This window comes from Bicyclus anynana, chromosome 26, assembly GCF_947172395.1.
Source record: "Bicyclus anynana chromosome 26, ilBicAnyn1.1, whole genome shotgun sequence".
In the NCBI taxonomy this organism is placed as follows: Eukaryota; Metazoa; Arthropoda; class Insecta; order Lepidoptera; family Nymphalidae; genus Bicyclus; species Bicyclus anynana.
Window position 1 is genome coordinate 2,322,852 of NC_069108.1, and position 16,503 is coordinate 2,339,354.

Sequence of the window (16,503 nt, forward strand, 5' to 3'; positions counted from 1 at the left end):
CTACCCTACCCTACCCCTACCTTACTCCTACCCTACCGCTAACGCTAACCCTTCCCTCCCCCCATCTTACCCTACCCTAACCCTACCCGTAACCTATCCATACCCTATCCTACCCTACCCCTAATCTACCCCTACCCTACCCCTACCTTACTCCTACCCTACCGCTAACCCTAATCCTTCCCTACCCCTACCTTATCCCTATCCTAACCCTACCCTACCCGTACCCTACCCCTACCCTACCCTACCCCTATCATACTCCTCTCCTACCCTATACGTTCCATATCCTTCCCCTACCTCTACCTTGCCCCTACCCTACACTACCTCTACCTTATCCGTACCCTACCCTCCCCTACCCTACACTTTCCCTAAATTACCCCTACCCTACCTCTATCCTACCCCTTCCCTACCTCTATCCTATCCCTACCCTCAGCAAAATTGGTCCAGCCTTTTGTGCGTGGTGCAATGACCAAAAGACTATAATATCCCAAACGACTTCTATGCTAATACTATAAAGAGGTATAGTTTGTGTGGTTGTCGGGGGTAATCTCTGGATCTACTGGACCGATTTAGAAAATTCTTTTACCAATAGAAAGCTACATTATTTGCGAGTGTCATAGGCTATGTTTGGTCCTCATATTCACACAGGAACGGGAACCTCGTAATTGAAACCGCGGGGCGTCATATAGCGGCATTTCTGCGACTTTCAGAAATTTTGTATTATCTCCGAAACTATATAACTAATTAACATACTGTAAAGGACAAATCTTATCTCTATAATATCCTTGTGATTATTAAATCATTTATTTTGATAAGGATTTAAGTTTAGTTGTGTAAATAATGACGTAAACCTTAGTTTAAAATTTAAATAATTTATTAAAGTACTAAAGGTACTATATCTGCTAAAATATAAAAGATAGATATATGGTGTCGCGGACTTTTTTGTAGAACTTTTAAAGGTTTAAAAAGCCTCCATACATTTATTTCAGTTATATGCAATGGTTGAGGCAGCGCATGCGAATAAGTAAGTTTTTCGGTCTGACCTGTAAGAGAAAACCCGCGATATCTCAGTAGTTATATATGATAGAAATATAAAATATAGCCTATAGCACTCCCCGATAACGTAGCATTCTATTGGTGAAAGAATTTTTAAAATCGGTCCAGTAGTTCCGAAGATTACCCCATTTCAAAAAATTGTTACAAACTTACAAACTTACAAACTTACAAACTTACAAACTTTACCTCTTTATAATATTAGTATAGATTTAAATATTATTTGTTTAAATAACTTTTAACGCAAAGCTGGGCGAACGTAGCGGTTCAGAGTTGAAAGTGAGACGATTTGGATATGGGCAATGGAACGACAGGGGCCAAACGTTGGCTTCCCCTTCTTCAAGAAGCTACCACACAGGAAATGGACCTGGATGAGCCCCTTAGACCAATTATAAAAGGACCTATATCGTACTCATAGTCACGAACAAAATTGTCTGTCATTTTCAGAAGAAAACGAGCTTAGATTTGATATATATCTTATAGTAAACTAAAAGTTTTTGCCCGTTTTTTACACAATTCAATTACACAAAAAGGTATTTTTACGGAGCTCTTTAACCGACGAACACGATTACAACTATTTAACATCGATACTATAGAGACAGTTTTTATAATCGCATTAGATCGTTGATCATATACTTTGACAGAAAAGTAACGTCTAGCGAGGCAGGTCCTATACAATAATTGGTCTGAGATGAAACCCCGATGGTTCCACGAAAAACGAGATTGACTTCATCTTGTCTACCAGACGGCAAATATTGTGTGAAGCCAATCTGCATAAGCCAGCGTGGTAAACTATTGGCCTAAACCCTATCATTCTGAGAGGAGACTCGAGCTCAGTAGTGAGCCGAATATGGGTTGATTAAGAACAGACAAACATACTTGGCCTGTTGTTTTACTTAGATTGATAAGGCCGAACGGAATTCCCGATCTATTTTCATGAATTAACAAAAAAAATAAACAACTTTTTGATCAGTGTCGTGTCAACATTCCAAATTACGCAGAATTGTTCAATGTCATTATTAAAAACGATTCGTCATTACATTACTAATGAGCGCGTTATTGGCCATTTTGTATGAATGGCCAATATCAAGGTTTATACCCTGTTGTGACGTATTTAGATTTATTTAGTTTGATTTGTAAATACAAATTTGCTAAGTCAAGGTTTGGTATCGTTAAGGCCATGGATTAATTTTAATAGGTGATCTGTGTGTCTATTTTTTTTTATTTTTTTCAAGTTAGACCTTGATTACAATCTCACCTGATAGTAAGTGACGATGCAATCTAAGATGGAAGCGGGCTAACTTGTTAGGAGGAGGATGAAATACACACCCCATTCGGTTTATACACGACATCGTACCGGAACGCTAAATTGCTTGGCGGTACGTCTTTGTCGGTAGGGTGGTAACTAGCCACGGCCAAAGCCTCCCACCAGCCAGACCTGGACCAATTAAGAAAACCTTAATCGGCCCAGCTGGGGATCGAATCCATGACCTTTGTCTTGTAAATCCACTGCGCCACGGGGGCCGTCTTTGTCGGTAGGGTGGTATCTAGCCACGGCCAAAGCCTCCCACCAGCCAAAAAGGTGGCCTGTGCTAAGTTTATATTATTAAGAGTTAAAACACCCTTTCAGAAGTCGAGGTCCGAGTGTCCAAGTCTAATAAAGACCAAAGATTTTATACTTTATTATACTATACAGGGTGCTCGGGAGTATCACACTAATATTATAAAGGCGAAAGTTTGTGTGTAAGTGTGTAAGTGTGTAAGTATGTTTGTTCCTCTTTTACGCTGCGGCTACTGAAGCGATTTGGCTGAAATATGGAATGGAAATAGATTTTACCCCATACAAAATGGTACGATTGAATGACGTCGTAGGTTATAATGATCGTTAGATATTTTGTATGGGCGTTCAAACAAAATTAGTAATATCTTTGTTGTTTGTGCGTTTATGTTTATAGTTCATGTAATGAAAAATGTCACATTTAATGTAAGGATACTAAAACTGTATGAATTTTCATCTAATTACGATAAAAGATTTTTAATAGATTTTGAAATTTTATAATCTCATTAATTTTGCAAATATCCAGACAATCTTTGCTTTTTGTGTAGTTAACATTGACCTTATTTACCCGAATGTATCTTAAAAATCAATATATGCAAACATCATCCCCATTATCTGCTAGGGACACATTTGTCCTAGCTGTCGTCAAAGGGTTAACTTCATGTAGGTATCTATTTGAAACTTAGACCATTAAACTAACCTAACCTAACCTAAGACTTGAAAACACAGCTGTTTAGAAATCACAAACAGACAAATCAATTTGATTTATATGTATTGATGAAACACGGGTTCTGTTGATTATCTCTATATAATTAAATATCCAAAGAATTCGACCATAATAGTTACGACATTAAATACGCATGTGTACTAATTGATTGCAATTATAATAAAAACTATAGGTAATGTGAATTCTTTTTATTTGAACGACACGTTTATTCAATGCAAATATTACGCTAACATAAATAGTTCTCAGAAGTGACGAGTAAATAGGGAAGTCCCCTAACGATTTTTCACTAAATACCTACCTACTAACTCAACGGTACGAGTAAAAGGAGCCTGGTCCAACGATATTTTATGCTATAGACATGTTACGTGCCTACAAAATCACCGCAAAACGTGATCGTAAAATTGTGGCGTAGCCTGCCCTGTATCGACGAGCGGCAAATCCCGCAAAATTATGTTAAAATTTTAGATCGAAATAATTTTGTGGAAAGATAAAAGGATTATTTCAGGATTTTCAAGTGTCTGTATTTTCCTTAAAAATGATCGTCGTCATCAACCCATATTCGGCTCACTGCTGAGCTCGAGTTTCCTCTCAGAATGAGAGGGGTTAGGCCAATAGTCCACCACGCTGGCCCAATGCGGATTGGCAGACTGCACACACGCAGAGAATGAAGATAATTCTCTGGTATGCAGGTTTCCTTACGATGTTTTCCTTCACCGATTGAGACACGTGATATTTAACTTCTTAAAATGCACACAACTGAAAAGTTGGAGGTGCATGCCCCGGACCGGATTCGAACCCACACCCTCCGGAATCGGAGGCAGAGGTCATATCCACTGGGCTATCACTGCTCAAAAAAAAAAAAGAAATGATCGTACTGGAATTTTAATAGCAGTTTTTTATAACTATTATGCTTTTATTCCGGCAAAAACCAGATTAAGTGAGATTGTGGATTACATTTGTTATTGCCGCGTTGCAACGACTTGCGGTACGGACGGCTTCTGTGTGCTCGTGGCGTTCGAGCCGTCCACATCTCTTGTTGTGTAATTCTTTATGGGTTACTTGGGATAGGCCGGGAGAGTGACTTGAGTGGAAAAGGGGAGTGTTTGTTAACAGTCAAAGGTACCTTTAACCCTACACACAACGTTCACAAGTGCGTGACTTCACTCAAGGTCATTCACTGCCATTCTAGGGTCTTATTTTGGTTGCAGTTTGATTTATTAATTAAGTTGTCCTGACAAATGTTGTTGTAACCTACGTTCGACATTAGTTTTCTTATTTTTGTAATCACCTCTGAGTCTGCTAAAACATTTTACTATTTTTTGTTTTGTTGTTGTACCTACTTATCCATATCTCTTGTTTACAACCTCTCTCACTGCCAAAGGTCACTGGCTGAGATCTCTTGTAGAGATAAGATGGAGATAAGTGTTTCCTTGTCCACTGACTTTCTTTCTATTTTTGTGTATGACTAATCATCATTATCAACTCATATTCGGCTCACTGCTGATCTCGAGTCTCCTCTCAGACTGTGAGGGGTTAGGCCAATAGTGCAATGCGTATTGGCAGACTTCACACACGCAGAGAATTAATTGTTTCCTTAATTGTTTGAGACACGTGATGTTTAATTTCTTAAAATGCACACAACTGAAAAGTTGGAGGTGCATGCCCCGGGCCGGATTCGAACCCACATCCTCCGTAATCGGATGCATAGGTTACATCCACTGGGCTGTCACGGCTCTCTGTGACTAATGCTGGTACTAAATAAATAAAGGAAATTGGGCCCACTTTTCAGAACGATACAGAAAAGAAAAAGGCACTTAAAATCTTGTATATTTTACTACATTACTCCATTAGAATCTTAGCCGAGAGAATACTCGCCAAAATAGATAACAAGTTGATTTCATTATTATCACACCGGTCGTAATTTATATATGGTATTTTTAGTATATTTGATGCGTATTTTACTGATTGACTGTTGTCTTTGCAAACGCGAGCTGTCAATGTCAAAATCAATGAATTATTGTCAAATATCTTAGATTGCGCCAAGCTAAGTCAGCGCGCGACTGACGACGCAATAGGCTAGTGGACACTTTTTCTTTAAATGATCTAAAATTGTTCATTATCGTTCTACTAGATATAAAAAAATTTTGTTTGATGTGATTTAAATATCACGTGTTTTTTCAAATTCTCCAAACAATTTGAAAAAATACGTGATATTTAAATTTAGTTTTTAAAAAAATCCTTAACTTTTATTAATTGATTTCGATATATTTCGGACCGTTATTCCATGTACTACACTACTACACGAAATAAATATTGCTTATTTGATATCCGCATTGGGCCAGCGTGGTGGACTATTGGCCTAACCCCTCTCATTCTGAGAGAAGACTCGAGTTCAGCACTGAGCCGAATATGGGTAGATAATGATGAATGAATAACAGATGAGGGTATATATTTCTAATGCCGGATCTAAGACCATTTGGGATATTGACCCGACGCCATTTATTTTTTGTCTATGTAGGTATTATCTTTAGTTCGTCTTCAAATTATTGAATCTTGGCTATTAAAACTGAATACTGTTCGCAAATTATCCAATTTTTTGTTTACTATTTTTTATTTAGTTTCAATATTATTAATAAACTATTAAAAAAATTTTACCTAACTAATCAGAATTCATTTATTCATTAATCGATTGTTGCTTAATTGACTAAAGATAATAAATCGTCATTAAATGCCACGATTTACGAATAGGTGTAGGTACAATATTGTTATATTAAAATAAAATAATATTATTATAGATTGGTACGTATAGTGTGGTAGATACTTGAAGGCCAAAGGTTATTTGATAAGTTTGATATGCTCCTACGAAATCCTATAGTTAGATTGTACGTTCACCGTCCTCATTAGGTAGCGGTTTTGCCAGATTTTTCTTTTTGCCAAGTCGGGATCTGGGTCGGGCTCAGACCAATTATTGTATAGGATATAATAATGCGATTATAAAAACTGTCTCTATAGAATCGATGTTAAATAGTTGTAATCGTGTTCGTCGGTTAAAGAGCTCCGTAAAAATACCTTTTTGTGTAATTGAATTGTGTAAAAAACGGGCAAAGACTTCTAGTTTAGTAAAAGATATATACCAAATCTAAGCTCGTTTTCTTCAGAAAATGACAGACAATTTTGTTCCTGACTATGAGTGCGATACAGGTCCTTCTATAATTGGTCTGAGGGGTCGGAAAACTTATTTTTTTTAATCTTTAAGGAGCTTCTAATCTTATAATTTAATCTAAAATCTAAATTTAATTAATTTGTCCCGAAATATTTAGGAACTTTTGAATGAGAAAAGCAGGATTCTTTCGTCGAAAGCGGGACGTAGTACAAAAGGTCTATTTACACAAAAGATTTTGTATAATTACTTTTAATTAAATAAAACTGTTTCCTAAAATGGCTATACAGGAAGAAAAATTTTTTAGTGCGGATATTTTTATATTTTGTTCATAAACAAAATTTAATGATCACGTATTTTTTCTTTCTTTTTTTTAACTCAAAAATAACAAAATTATCGTTAGCTAAAGTTATTTACTTTTGAACAGAATTTTAGGGTCACCCTATTGTGCGTTTATTTTATTATCGTTTGATACCTAAAGGACGTCACCAGATCACTTTTAAGCTGAATATATCTTGTTTAGTAATAATATGTACATTATTTTGTTATTTTAGAGACATAAATTAAAAAAAAAATTACATTAAATGTATCGAACTGTTTGTAAATTTATATTCTATTAATGATACAGAACCACGAAAAAAAATATCCGCACTAAAGACCGAATCACCCTGTATAATTACACATTCATAATTAAACAAGATACAATATTGTTAAAGATAGTCAGTATTATACAAGATTTTATATGTACCTACCTAGGGTTATTTATTCAAATTTATGTAAATTGCTTCTCCGAAAAATTCATATTTATTAATTAAAACCGACCCCGAACAAGGTTATAGATTAAGTCGTTACTCGAACATCAATGTCAAAGACATTATTATCTATTGAACTAAAAGATTGTAGTGGCTAGATATACCTCATCCTATGAAGTTTGCTAGCCTGTGATTGTTCCGTATGTAGATACCACAGAATATGGAAAACGCTAAAGCGTGAAGACTTACATGTGTTTGTATTAAAGAATGGCTAATTAAAGTAATTTTATTAAGTACTATAGCACTGTTTGCTATTGTGATGAAAATTATACTCCGCTAGTTTCTTACAACACTTTATTCCACCTTTTACAATTACAAATTATTACAAATTAAATAATAATATCTCTACTGTTCCACTGTTTCACCAAAACCACCTCTCAACACCACACTTCCCCGAATAATCACCTTCCTACACTGCTCACGCCACCAACCCCTCCAATTCCTCGTTTTGCCGCCAAACGTTCCTATTGGTCTTACAATAAATGGCGCCTTTTGTAACAGCCAATCACATCGGACCTGTCATTTTCGTTTCACAGACTACGGATTTTATCCACAGAATAAAAATATAGAGAACAAAGACTACTTTTTTATAAAAATCATGACATTCGGCCATCCGCCTTTGTGCAACCTCCCGGTGCACAAAATAGGTAGAAACTGTTATTAATCTGTGAAACGTAATAACTACGAGAATGCGAATCATAGAATATGTATTAAGCTAATTGCTAGTACTTGAAATACTACATATATAATTTTACTTACTTAATAACGGTACAGCAGCGTAATGCACAATGAATATGTTATCTATACCTATACTAAATGTTATCTTGCAAAAAACCAACTATATTGTAGTACATCCATTAAACACTAATTAAGATAATTAAAACCTTGATAAATCATGACATTCGTAAAATAGAATACATTTTTTTTTACATTTAAATCCTACTTATTTACTTAAATTTGTTATAAAATAATTCCTGCCTAAAACAATTAATTACGTAACAGAAGAATAAATCACAGAACATATTATCTATAAGTAATAATCTTGCAAAAAAAATCCTACGATATTATATTATTATTATACACTCAATAGAATAAATAAATAATACTTTGACTTGAAAAAAAAAATCATAACATTTTGTTTCGATCGATCGATCGATCAAATTTTAGTTTTAGCTAATTAATAGCCGTTTGAGATTAATGTTGCAATAAAGCTAGTGGGCTATCATCTAGTATTGTTTATTCAAGATTCTGAAATGCCAACATAACCCACGGCCTTATCACATCTACTGCAACAATAGCCTGAAACGGTTAGCTTCTATTTTATTAAAGAATATTGCTAATTTTATATTTATTGTTACCCACGACTTGATTAATTCTATAAGGACCTATGAACTTATTTTGTGCTATTGCCCTTGTTATAGTAGTTATTTATCTTAATTAAATGACCTACCTCAAACACTGAATAAAATAAATTTTTATTTGCGTAATTTAGGAAACCAAAGCCTCTCCTAAATGTCCTATGTCAACATGGTTAATCTTACATATTTGAAACTGGGCATCACATGGAACCACAAGACATAACCAAAATTCATTTACCTTTTTTAAACATTTTTTTTTTTCATTTCCGGTTTTTAAAATATTTACAATTCGATTTTAATCCGGGTCTAATGATTGCAAACATAAAAGCCAATTCTCCACAGTTATATATATATATATATATATATATATATATATATATATATATATATATATATATATATATACAGGCAAAGAGGATTCAACATCTACACTGGTCAACTTAGAGTTCAGACGTATTATCTGTATTTTATCTCAATATTGAATTCGCTTATCTGAAGCCACCATCTAGCAATTCGTGGCACAAGGTCACGTTTTGTCAAAGTTGTACGTAAGGCGTGTCAGTCAGTCACTACTTTAATATTGCTACTTTGGCGAGGAAAAGGTAACAATTGACATGTGATGGAATCGTGACCAACCCTCGAACACTTTTGGCAATTTATTAGAGGTTTAGGACAATTACGGAACGAATGACCCCTAGTACGGCAATTAAAGCATAAAATGACATTATTACCATCATGAGAGGTTAAATTAGCTTGACGATTAGACTGGGTTCCTTCATTACGCATTTTAACAAATGCAGTCGTTTCATTATTAAGTCGCTGAGAATTTAGGAAAAACAGTAAATCCTCAGGTTCCTTACAATGTAATGCTTGCGCACCATTTCGAATTGTTTTGTCAAAAATACCATGAATAATACAATCTACTGCCTTTTTACCGCCGATATCGCAGCGATTCAAAAGAGCTAATTTTTTATAAAAGTAGATTTTTAACTTTCGTTACTTTGTGAAGTGCGTGCAAGCATTTCCTCTAAAAGCCGACCGTAATTTTGTTCAACTGGAAAAGCTTTGCGAAGCTTTTCTTGCCATTCATCCCAACTATAATTGACAGAAGGCAAAGCTTCAAACCATTTTTTTGCAAGACCTACCAGTTTTTGGAGTGCAAAATGTATGGTTTGCTTTTGGTTCCAATCATAAATATTAGCACATTCATTGACCTTTTTTATCCATCTATCTACACTTTGCAATCTACTACATGGGTCGAAATCTGGAATTACATTAACGTGATTGTTCTGTAAAATTCTGTCCTTATTGGAGCTGTTCTGCATGGTCATTATAAATTTCAGTACCTCGTCTGTCGTAAAGTGGGATGCCGATTTTGGGCGCTGCCCCGGCTGCAATGCCGATGGGCCCGGTGACTCTACAGGCCCGGACATCTCGGGTGGGATTCCTGACTGGCTTGGTTGGACCTCATCGATGACCCATTGCGCCTGCGGGAATTCTTTACGCGCTTTGCAAGCACGCTTTCCTTTGCGTTTGGTCCTGCGCCGTACTATCGCATGACCGGTGCCTTCCATGTTCTCGATAAAAACAAAAACAAAAAACCAATGTTAATAGAGCGCACAATTTTCAATGTGTGGCGCGGAGACAATGAAGTATCTATAATTGACATCTACTTGTTTACTTATATTTATTATATATATGTTTGTATTCAAGTTATCTAAACGAATCAGTGTAACTAATCGCAGTAAAGTCTTTTCTTTTTTTTTTTGCTTTGAAATTTACTAATTATACAGATACATAATTTCATTGTAACCAATACCTAAAAGTCCTGTCAAATTCATTAGTGTACCGATTTGATACAGCATTACTCGTTTAATATACAATAAAATAACTAATCATGGTTCACATAACCACAAACACAATACTGCATCAATAATTATGGTACACATGACCACAGTTTTTGTCACCTTTATTGCACAATAAACGTGGCGTCACCTAAAAAAAAGCTCATTTGCAGCACACATAACTGCGTTATTAAACGTGGCTTCACCTAACTAAAGCTTATCCGCAGCACCCATAACTGCGTTATTAAACGTGGCTTCACTTAACCAAAGCTTATCCACAGCACACATAACTGCATTATTAAACGTGGTTCACTTATCCGCAGCACACATAACTGCATTTTTAAACGTGATTCACCTAACAAAACTTATCCGCAGCACACATAACTGCATTATTAACGTGGTTCACCTAACCAAAACTTATACGCAGCACACATAACTGCATTATTCAACGTGGTTCACTTATCCGCAGCACACATAACTGCATTATTAAACGTGGTTCACCTAACGAAAACTTATACGCAGCACACATAACTGCATTATTAAACGTTGTTTATTTATCCGCAGCACACATAACTGCATTATTAAACGTTGTTCATTTATCCGAAACACACATAACTGCATTATTAAACGTTGTTCATTTATCCGCAGCACACATAACTGCATTATTAAACGTTGTTCATTTATCCGAAGCACACATAACTGCATTATTAAACGTTGTTCATTTATCCGCAGCACACATAACTGCATTATTAAACGTTGTTCACTTATCCGCAGCACACATAACTGCATTTTTAAACGTGATTCACTTGATCAAAACTTATCCGCAGCACACATAACTGCATTATTAAACGTTGTTCACGTAACCAAAACTTATACGCAGCACACATAACTGCATAGACTAGGTATAGACTTCGTTAAAATGGAAATTTGATTATATTTTTACACAGTCTCTAAAGATTACTAACAGCAAACGTCAACTCAACCATTTAAGTACGTCTTATGATTACGGTTCTTAATTAAAAATTATTAAATCAATTTATTGGAAAGTAGTTGACCAAATGAATTTTTTCTATAATATTGGTTAATTGAGGGTAGGTACGGTATCAACCTCGAGTTAATAACTAATAAAATCGTACAAATAAACGTGAATCAAAATCTTGATAATTAATAAAAGCGATAACTTCGTCGAAACAATTGTTGGCAACAATTGTCTATATTGATCTTTGACACTATTATCTATGTATCTAAGATATTGATAATTTGAGGGTAGCAATTGATATTATTCCCATCTATAATTAATAAAACTAAACTGGCTGTATGTTATCATAGATTAGCCCAATTTGGCTAGAACTAATAAAAAAAATTAATTTAATGCCGTTATAACTGTTTCATTGCCAAAGCTAGGCATTTTCACACTACAAGCCATTTGTCCATTATACCTAGCTAATGATCAAGAAATGGATTACGTACCTTCAATTGTGGGCCTGCGTGGATTACGTGTCACTTCTGAATTGTGATGAAAATTATACTCCGCTAGTTTCTTACAACACTTTATTCCACCTTTTACAATTACAAATTATTACAAATTAAATAATAATATCTCTACTGTTCCACTGTTTCACCAAAACCACCTCTCAACACCACACTTCCCCGAATAATCACCTTCCTACACTGCTCACGCCACCAACCCCTCCAATTCCTCGTTTTGCCGCCAAACGTTCCTATTGGTCTTACAATAAATGGCGCCTTTTGTAACAGCCAATCACATCGGACCTGTCATTTTCGTTTCACAGACTACGGATTTTATCCACAGAATAAAAATATAGAGAACAAAGACTACTTTTTTATAAAAATCATGACACTATCAACAATATTTTTAACCGACTTCAAAAAAAAGGAGGAGGTTTCTCAATTCGACCGTATATATTTTTTTATATTATAGATAATGTTACGTGTCTACAAAATTTTGACGGCCTCCGTGGCGCAGTGGCGCGGTGGATTTACAAAACGGAGGTCCTGGGTTCGATACCCAGCTGGGCAGATTGAGATTTTCTTAATCGGTCCAGGTCTGGCTGGTGGGAGGCTTCGTTCGTGGATAGTTACCATCCTACCGGCAAAGACCGCCAAGCGATTTAGCGTTCCGGTACGATGTCGTGTAGAAACCGAAAGGGGTGTGGATTTTCATCTTCCTCCTAACAAGTTAGCCCGCTTCTATTTTAGACTGCATCATCACTTACCATCCGGTGAGATTGTAGTCAAGGGCTAACTTGTAAAGAATTAAAAAAAAAATCTTACCTATGGTAGATAGGTCTGGGTACGGCAGTCTCCAAAAGACAACATCTGTTGTTTGGGGATTTACAAAATGATAATAATTTCATTTTCCTCGTTTGCTTAATTACGAAAAACATTGCAACATTTATTTAGTCTATTTTTTATTTTAGTTTTGTGTAGTGAGTAGTGACCCTGCTAAAGTCCCAACTGCAAAACTGGTACGAAATCCGACATAAGGACTATCCTCTGTAACTTAATTGATATATGAAATAAATTAATTAAACAAATAATAAAACCCGACTGCATAAAGTATAAAAAACTGAAAAGAAACAAAACAAGCTCAGTCCAGAAGTGTAGGAAGCAATTAGAAAACAGTCGAGATCTTATTTATTTATTTATTTATTAAGTTAAGTTTGCTAGCGACTTTTACATATTTTTACACATACAAAAAAATCAACTTATGAACTAACATGCTTAGCGTATGCAAAATCGTATTAAAGCAAACATTGCTTGCAAAACCACTTTCATCTAATATTTTACAAAACAAAATACTTATATTTTACAACTTAAATATAAATCTAAAGTATCCTAATTAAAAGCAAAAAAGAAAAAAATAAATATGTATTTCTGTATCTAAAACTATATAATCAAAAACTAAATAAAATCTTAGATATTGGATAGAATGATTTTCTTCTACATTATTTAATAGGTCCCGACTGTTTTCTAATTGCTTTCTACACTTCTGGACTGAGCTTGTTTTTTTCTTTTATAATCAATATATTTAATTTAGTCTATTTTATAACTTCACTTCACAAACCTGCTCGCACCTATAGTCATCCGCCTCGCGTATTTTGTATAGACAACGTTTTTCTAATTGTAGTTTTTTTAAACATGGCTATGATATACCATTTTAGAATCCTCACCTTTTTTTTTTTATTTTATTTTTTTCTTTACAAGCTAACCCTTGACTACAATCTCACCTTATGGTAGTGGTGATGTAATCTAAGATGGAAGCGGGTTAACTTGTTAGGACGAGGATGAAAATCCACACCCCTTTCGGTTTCTACACTACATTGTACCGGAACGCTAAATCGCTTGGCGGTACGTCTTTGTCGGTAGGGTGGTAACTAGCACGGCCGAAGCCTCCCACCAGCCAGACCTGGACCAATTAAGAAAACCTCAATCGGCCCAACCGGGGATCGAACCCAGGACCTCCGTCATGTAAATCCACCGCGCATACCACTGCGGCACGGAGGCCGTCAATATTGCAATATTAGATTTTTTTTTTTCACCTCGAGTCTATAGCGTCTCACAGTCGTCTTGGTAATTTTTTTTTTCACCTATCTAAGAACACTTGGGTTATTGAGACAAATCTAACGATATCCTAATTACGTAATTCCGTTCAGTGGTTTGGAAGATATGATGTAATAAAGAATATTACATACATACATACAAGATACGCGCGAAAAACATAACCCTTCTTGCACTCGGGTAATAAATATCCCAAACAAGTAACAGTAAGTGCCTAGTTAAACTGGGACCGAACAATATTATATGATCAATTTAATTTTTTTAATTTATTTAATCTCCTTCTCTCATTCGTTAATTAAAAAAACAACGTACACTCGCTAATAGTAGTTCCCGTTCCTGTGAGAGTACCGGAATATAATATGGCCTTTCAAAAATATTTTTCAAAATAGATTCTGTAGATCCAGAGATTACCCTCTTACAATACCATAAACTTACAACTTTAGTAATAGTGTGCAGTGATAGCCCAGTGGATATGACCTCTGCCTCCGATTCCGGAGGGTGTGGGTTCGAATCCGGTCCGGAGCATGCACCTCCAACTTTTCAGTTGTGTGCATTTTAAGGAATTAAATATCACGTGTCTCAAACGGTGAAGGAAAACATCGTGAGGAAACCTGCATACCAGAGAATTATCTTAATTCTCTGCGTGTGTGAAGTCTGCCAATCCGCATTGGGCCAGCGTGGTGGACTATTGGCCTAACCCCTCTCATTCTGAGGAGACTCGAGCTCAGTAGTGTGCCGAATATGGGTTGATGACGATGACGAATAGTGTACATAAAATCCTAAACAATCACGAACTGGCATCGAACCCAGGACCTCTATTAACTGCGCTAGAGAGTTCAAACGTCATTAATGAGTAACGCAGTATTTGGGTATTTACCTAAAACAGGTTTTACCGCAATGTCACTTACTCGTTCAGTAAATCGTATTTTAACAACAATATGAATTATATACGTTAGTCATAGTACAAGAGCTGGTCGACAGTTTTGGATAGGTCATCATCTATACTAATATTATAAAGCTGAAGAGTTTGTTTGTTTGTTTGATTGAACGCGCTAATCTCTGGAACTACAGGTCCGATTTGAAAAATTCTTTCAGCGATAGATAGCCCATTTATCGAGGAAGGCTATAGGCTATACATTATGCCTGTATTCCTATGGGAACGGGAACCACGCGGGTGAAACCGCGCGGCGTCAGCTAGTTTTTATATAATATTTGGAGTTTATTCCTTCAGAATCGATTTTTCATTACATAGCCCCCGGTATGAATATGGGCAGTAAAATTCGATGAACGAATGACAGCGTTACGTTTTTTGTGCTCAACCTATTCTGCGTACCTTTCACTTTTCAGGCGTCAGTATTGAGACGTACATAGTGTATGCTGCGGGACAACATACAACTAGTTAGACAGTCGATCTGAAAAAGTAAACTCCATTCGTGCTGGCACACACTTTTTTTTATTCTCTACAAGTAAGCCCTTTACTACAATCTCACCTGATGGTAAGTGAAGCAATCTAAGATGGAAACGGGCTAACTTGGTAGGGGCGGAATGAAAATTCACACTCCTTTCGGTTTCTACACGGCATCGTAGCGGGACGCTAAATCGCTTGACGGTACATTAACTAGCCACGGCCGAAGCCTCCCACCAGCTAGACCTGAACCAATTAAGAATCAATAGGCCAGCCGGAGATCGAACCCAGGACCCCCGTCTTGTAAATTCACCGCGCACACCACTGCGCCACAGAGGCCGCTACACAACATGAAAAAAGCTCACACTGTTACCTCGTTTCGTTGTTACGAAAAGGAGTAGTATAGGAGAGGTAGAGGTTTCAATCTGACCTCAAATCATTCATCATCTTTATCAACCCATATTCAGCTCACTGCTGAGCTCGATTCTCCTCTCAGAATGAGAGGAGTTAGGCCAACAGTCATACTGGCCCAATGCGGATTGGCGGACTTCACACACGCAGAGAATTAAGAAAATTCTCTGGTATGCAGGTTTTCTCACGATGTTTTCCTTCACCGTTTGAGACACGTGATATTTAATTTCTTAAAATGCACACAACTGAAAAGTTGGAGGTGCATGCCACGGAATCCGCCCATTGCCACTTCAGCTTCGCAACTCGTTGAGCTATGTCGGTGACTTTGGTTCTTCTGCGGATCTCCTCATTTCTGATCAGACTATAGTTCAATTTCAATTTTAATTTCAAAGCCTTTATTATTCCTTACATTATTACATTAAACAAGTTTTTCAATTAACGGCCGCGTGGCGCAGTGGGTAGTGACCCTGCTTTCTGCATCCACGGTCGTGGGTTCGATTCCCGCAACTGGAAAATATTTGTGTGATGAACATAGGTGTTTTCCAGTGTCTGTGTGTATTTATACATTATATAAGTATTTATATGTAGTATATAAT

The 16,503-nt window shown here is 36.2% G+C and overlaps 1 protein-coding gene across 2 annotated transcripts in view; it reads left to right on the forward strand.

The window, feature by feature from the left end:
* Positions 1 to 16,503, forward strand: part of LOC112053537 (phenoloxidase-activating factor 2) — a 35,563-nt gene that overhangs the window by 2,192 nt on the left and 16,868 nt on the right. The gene's annotated exons all lie outside the window — the stretch shown is intronic.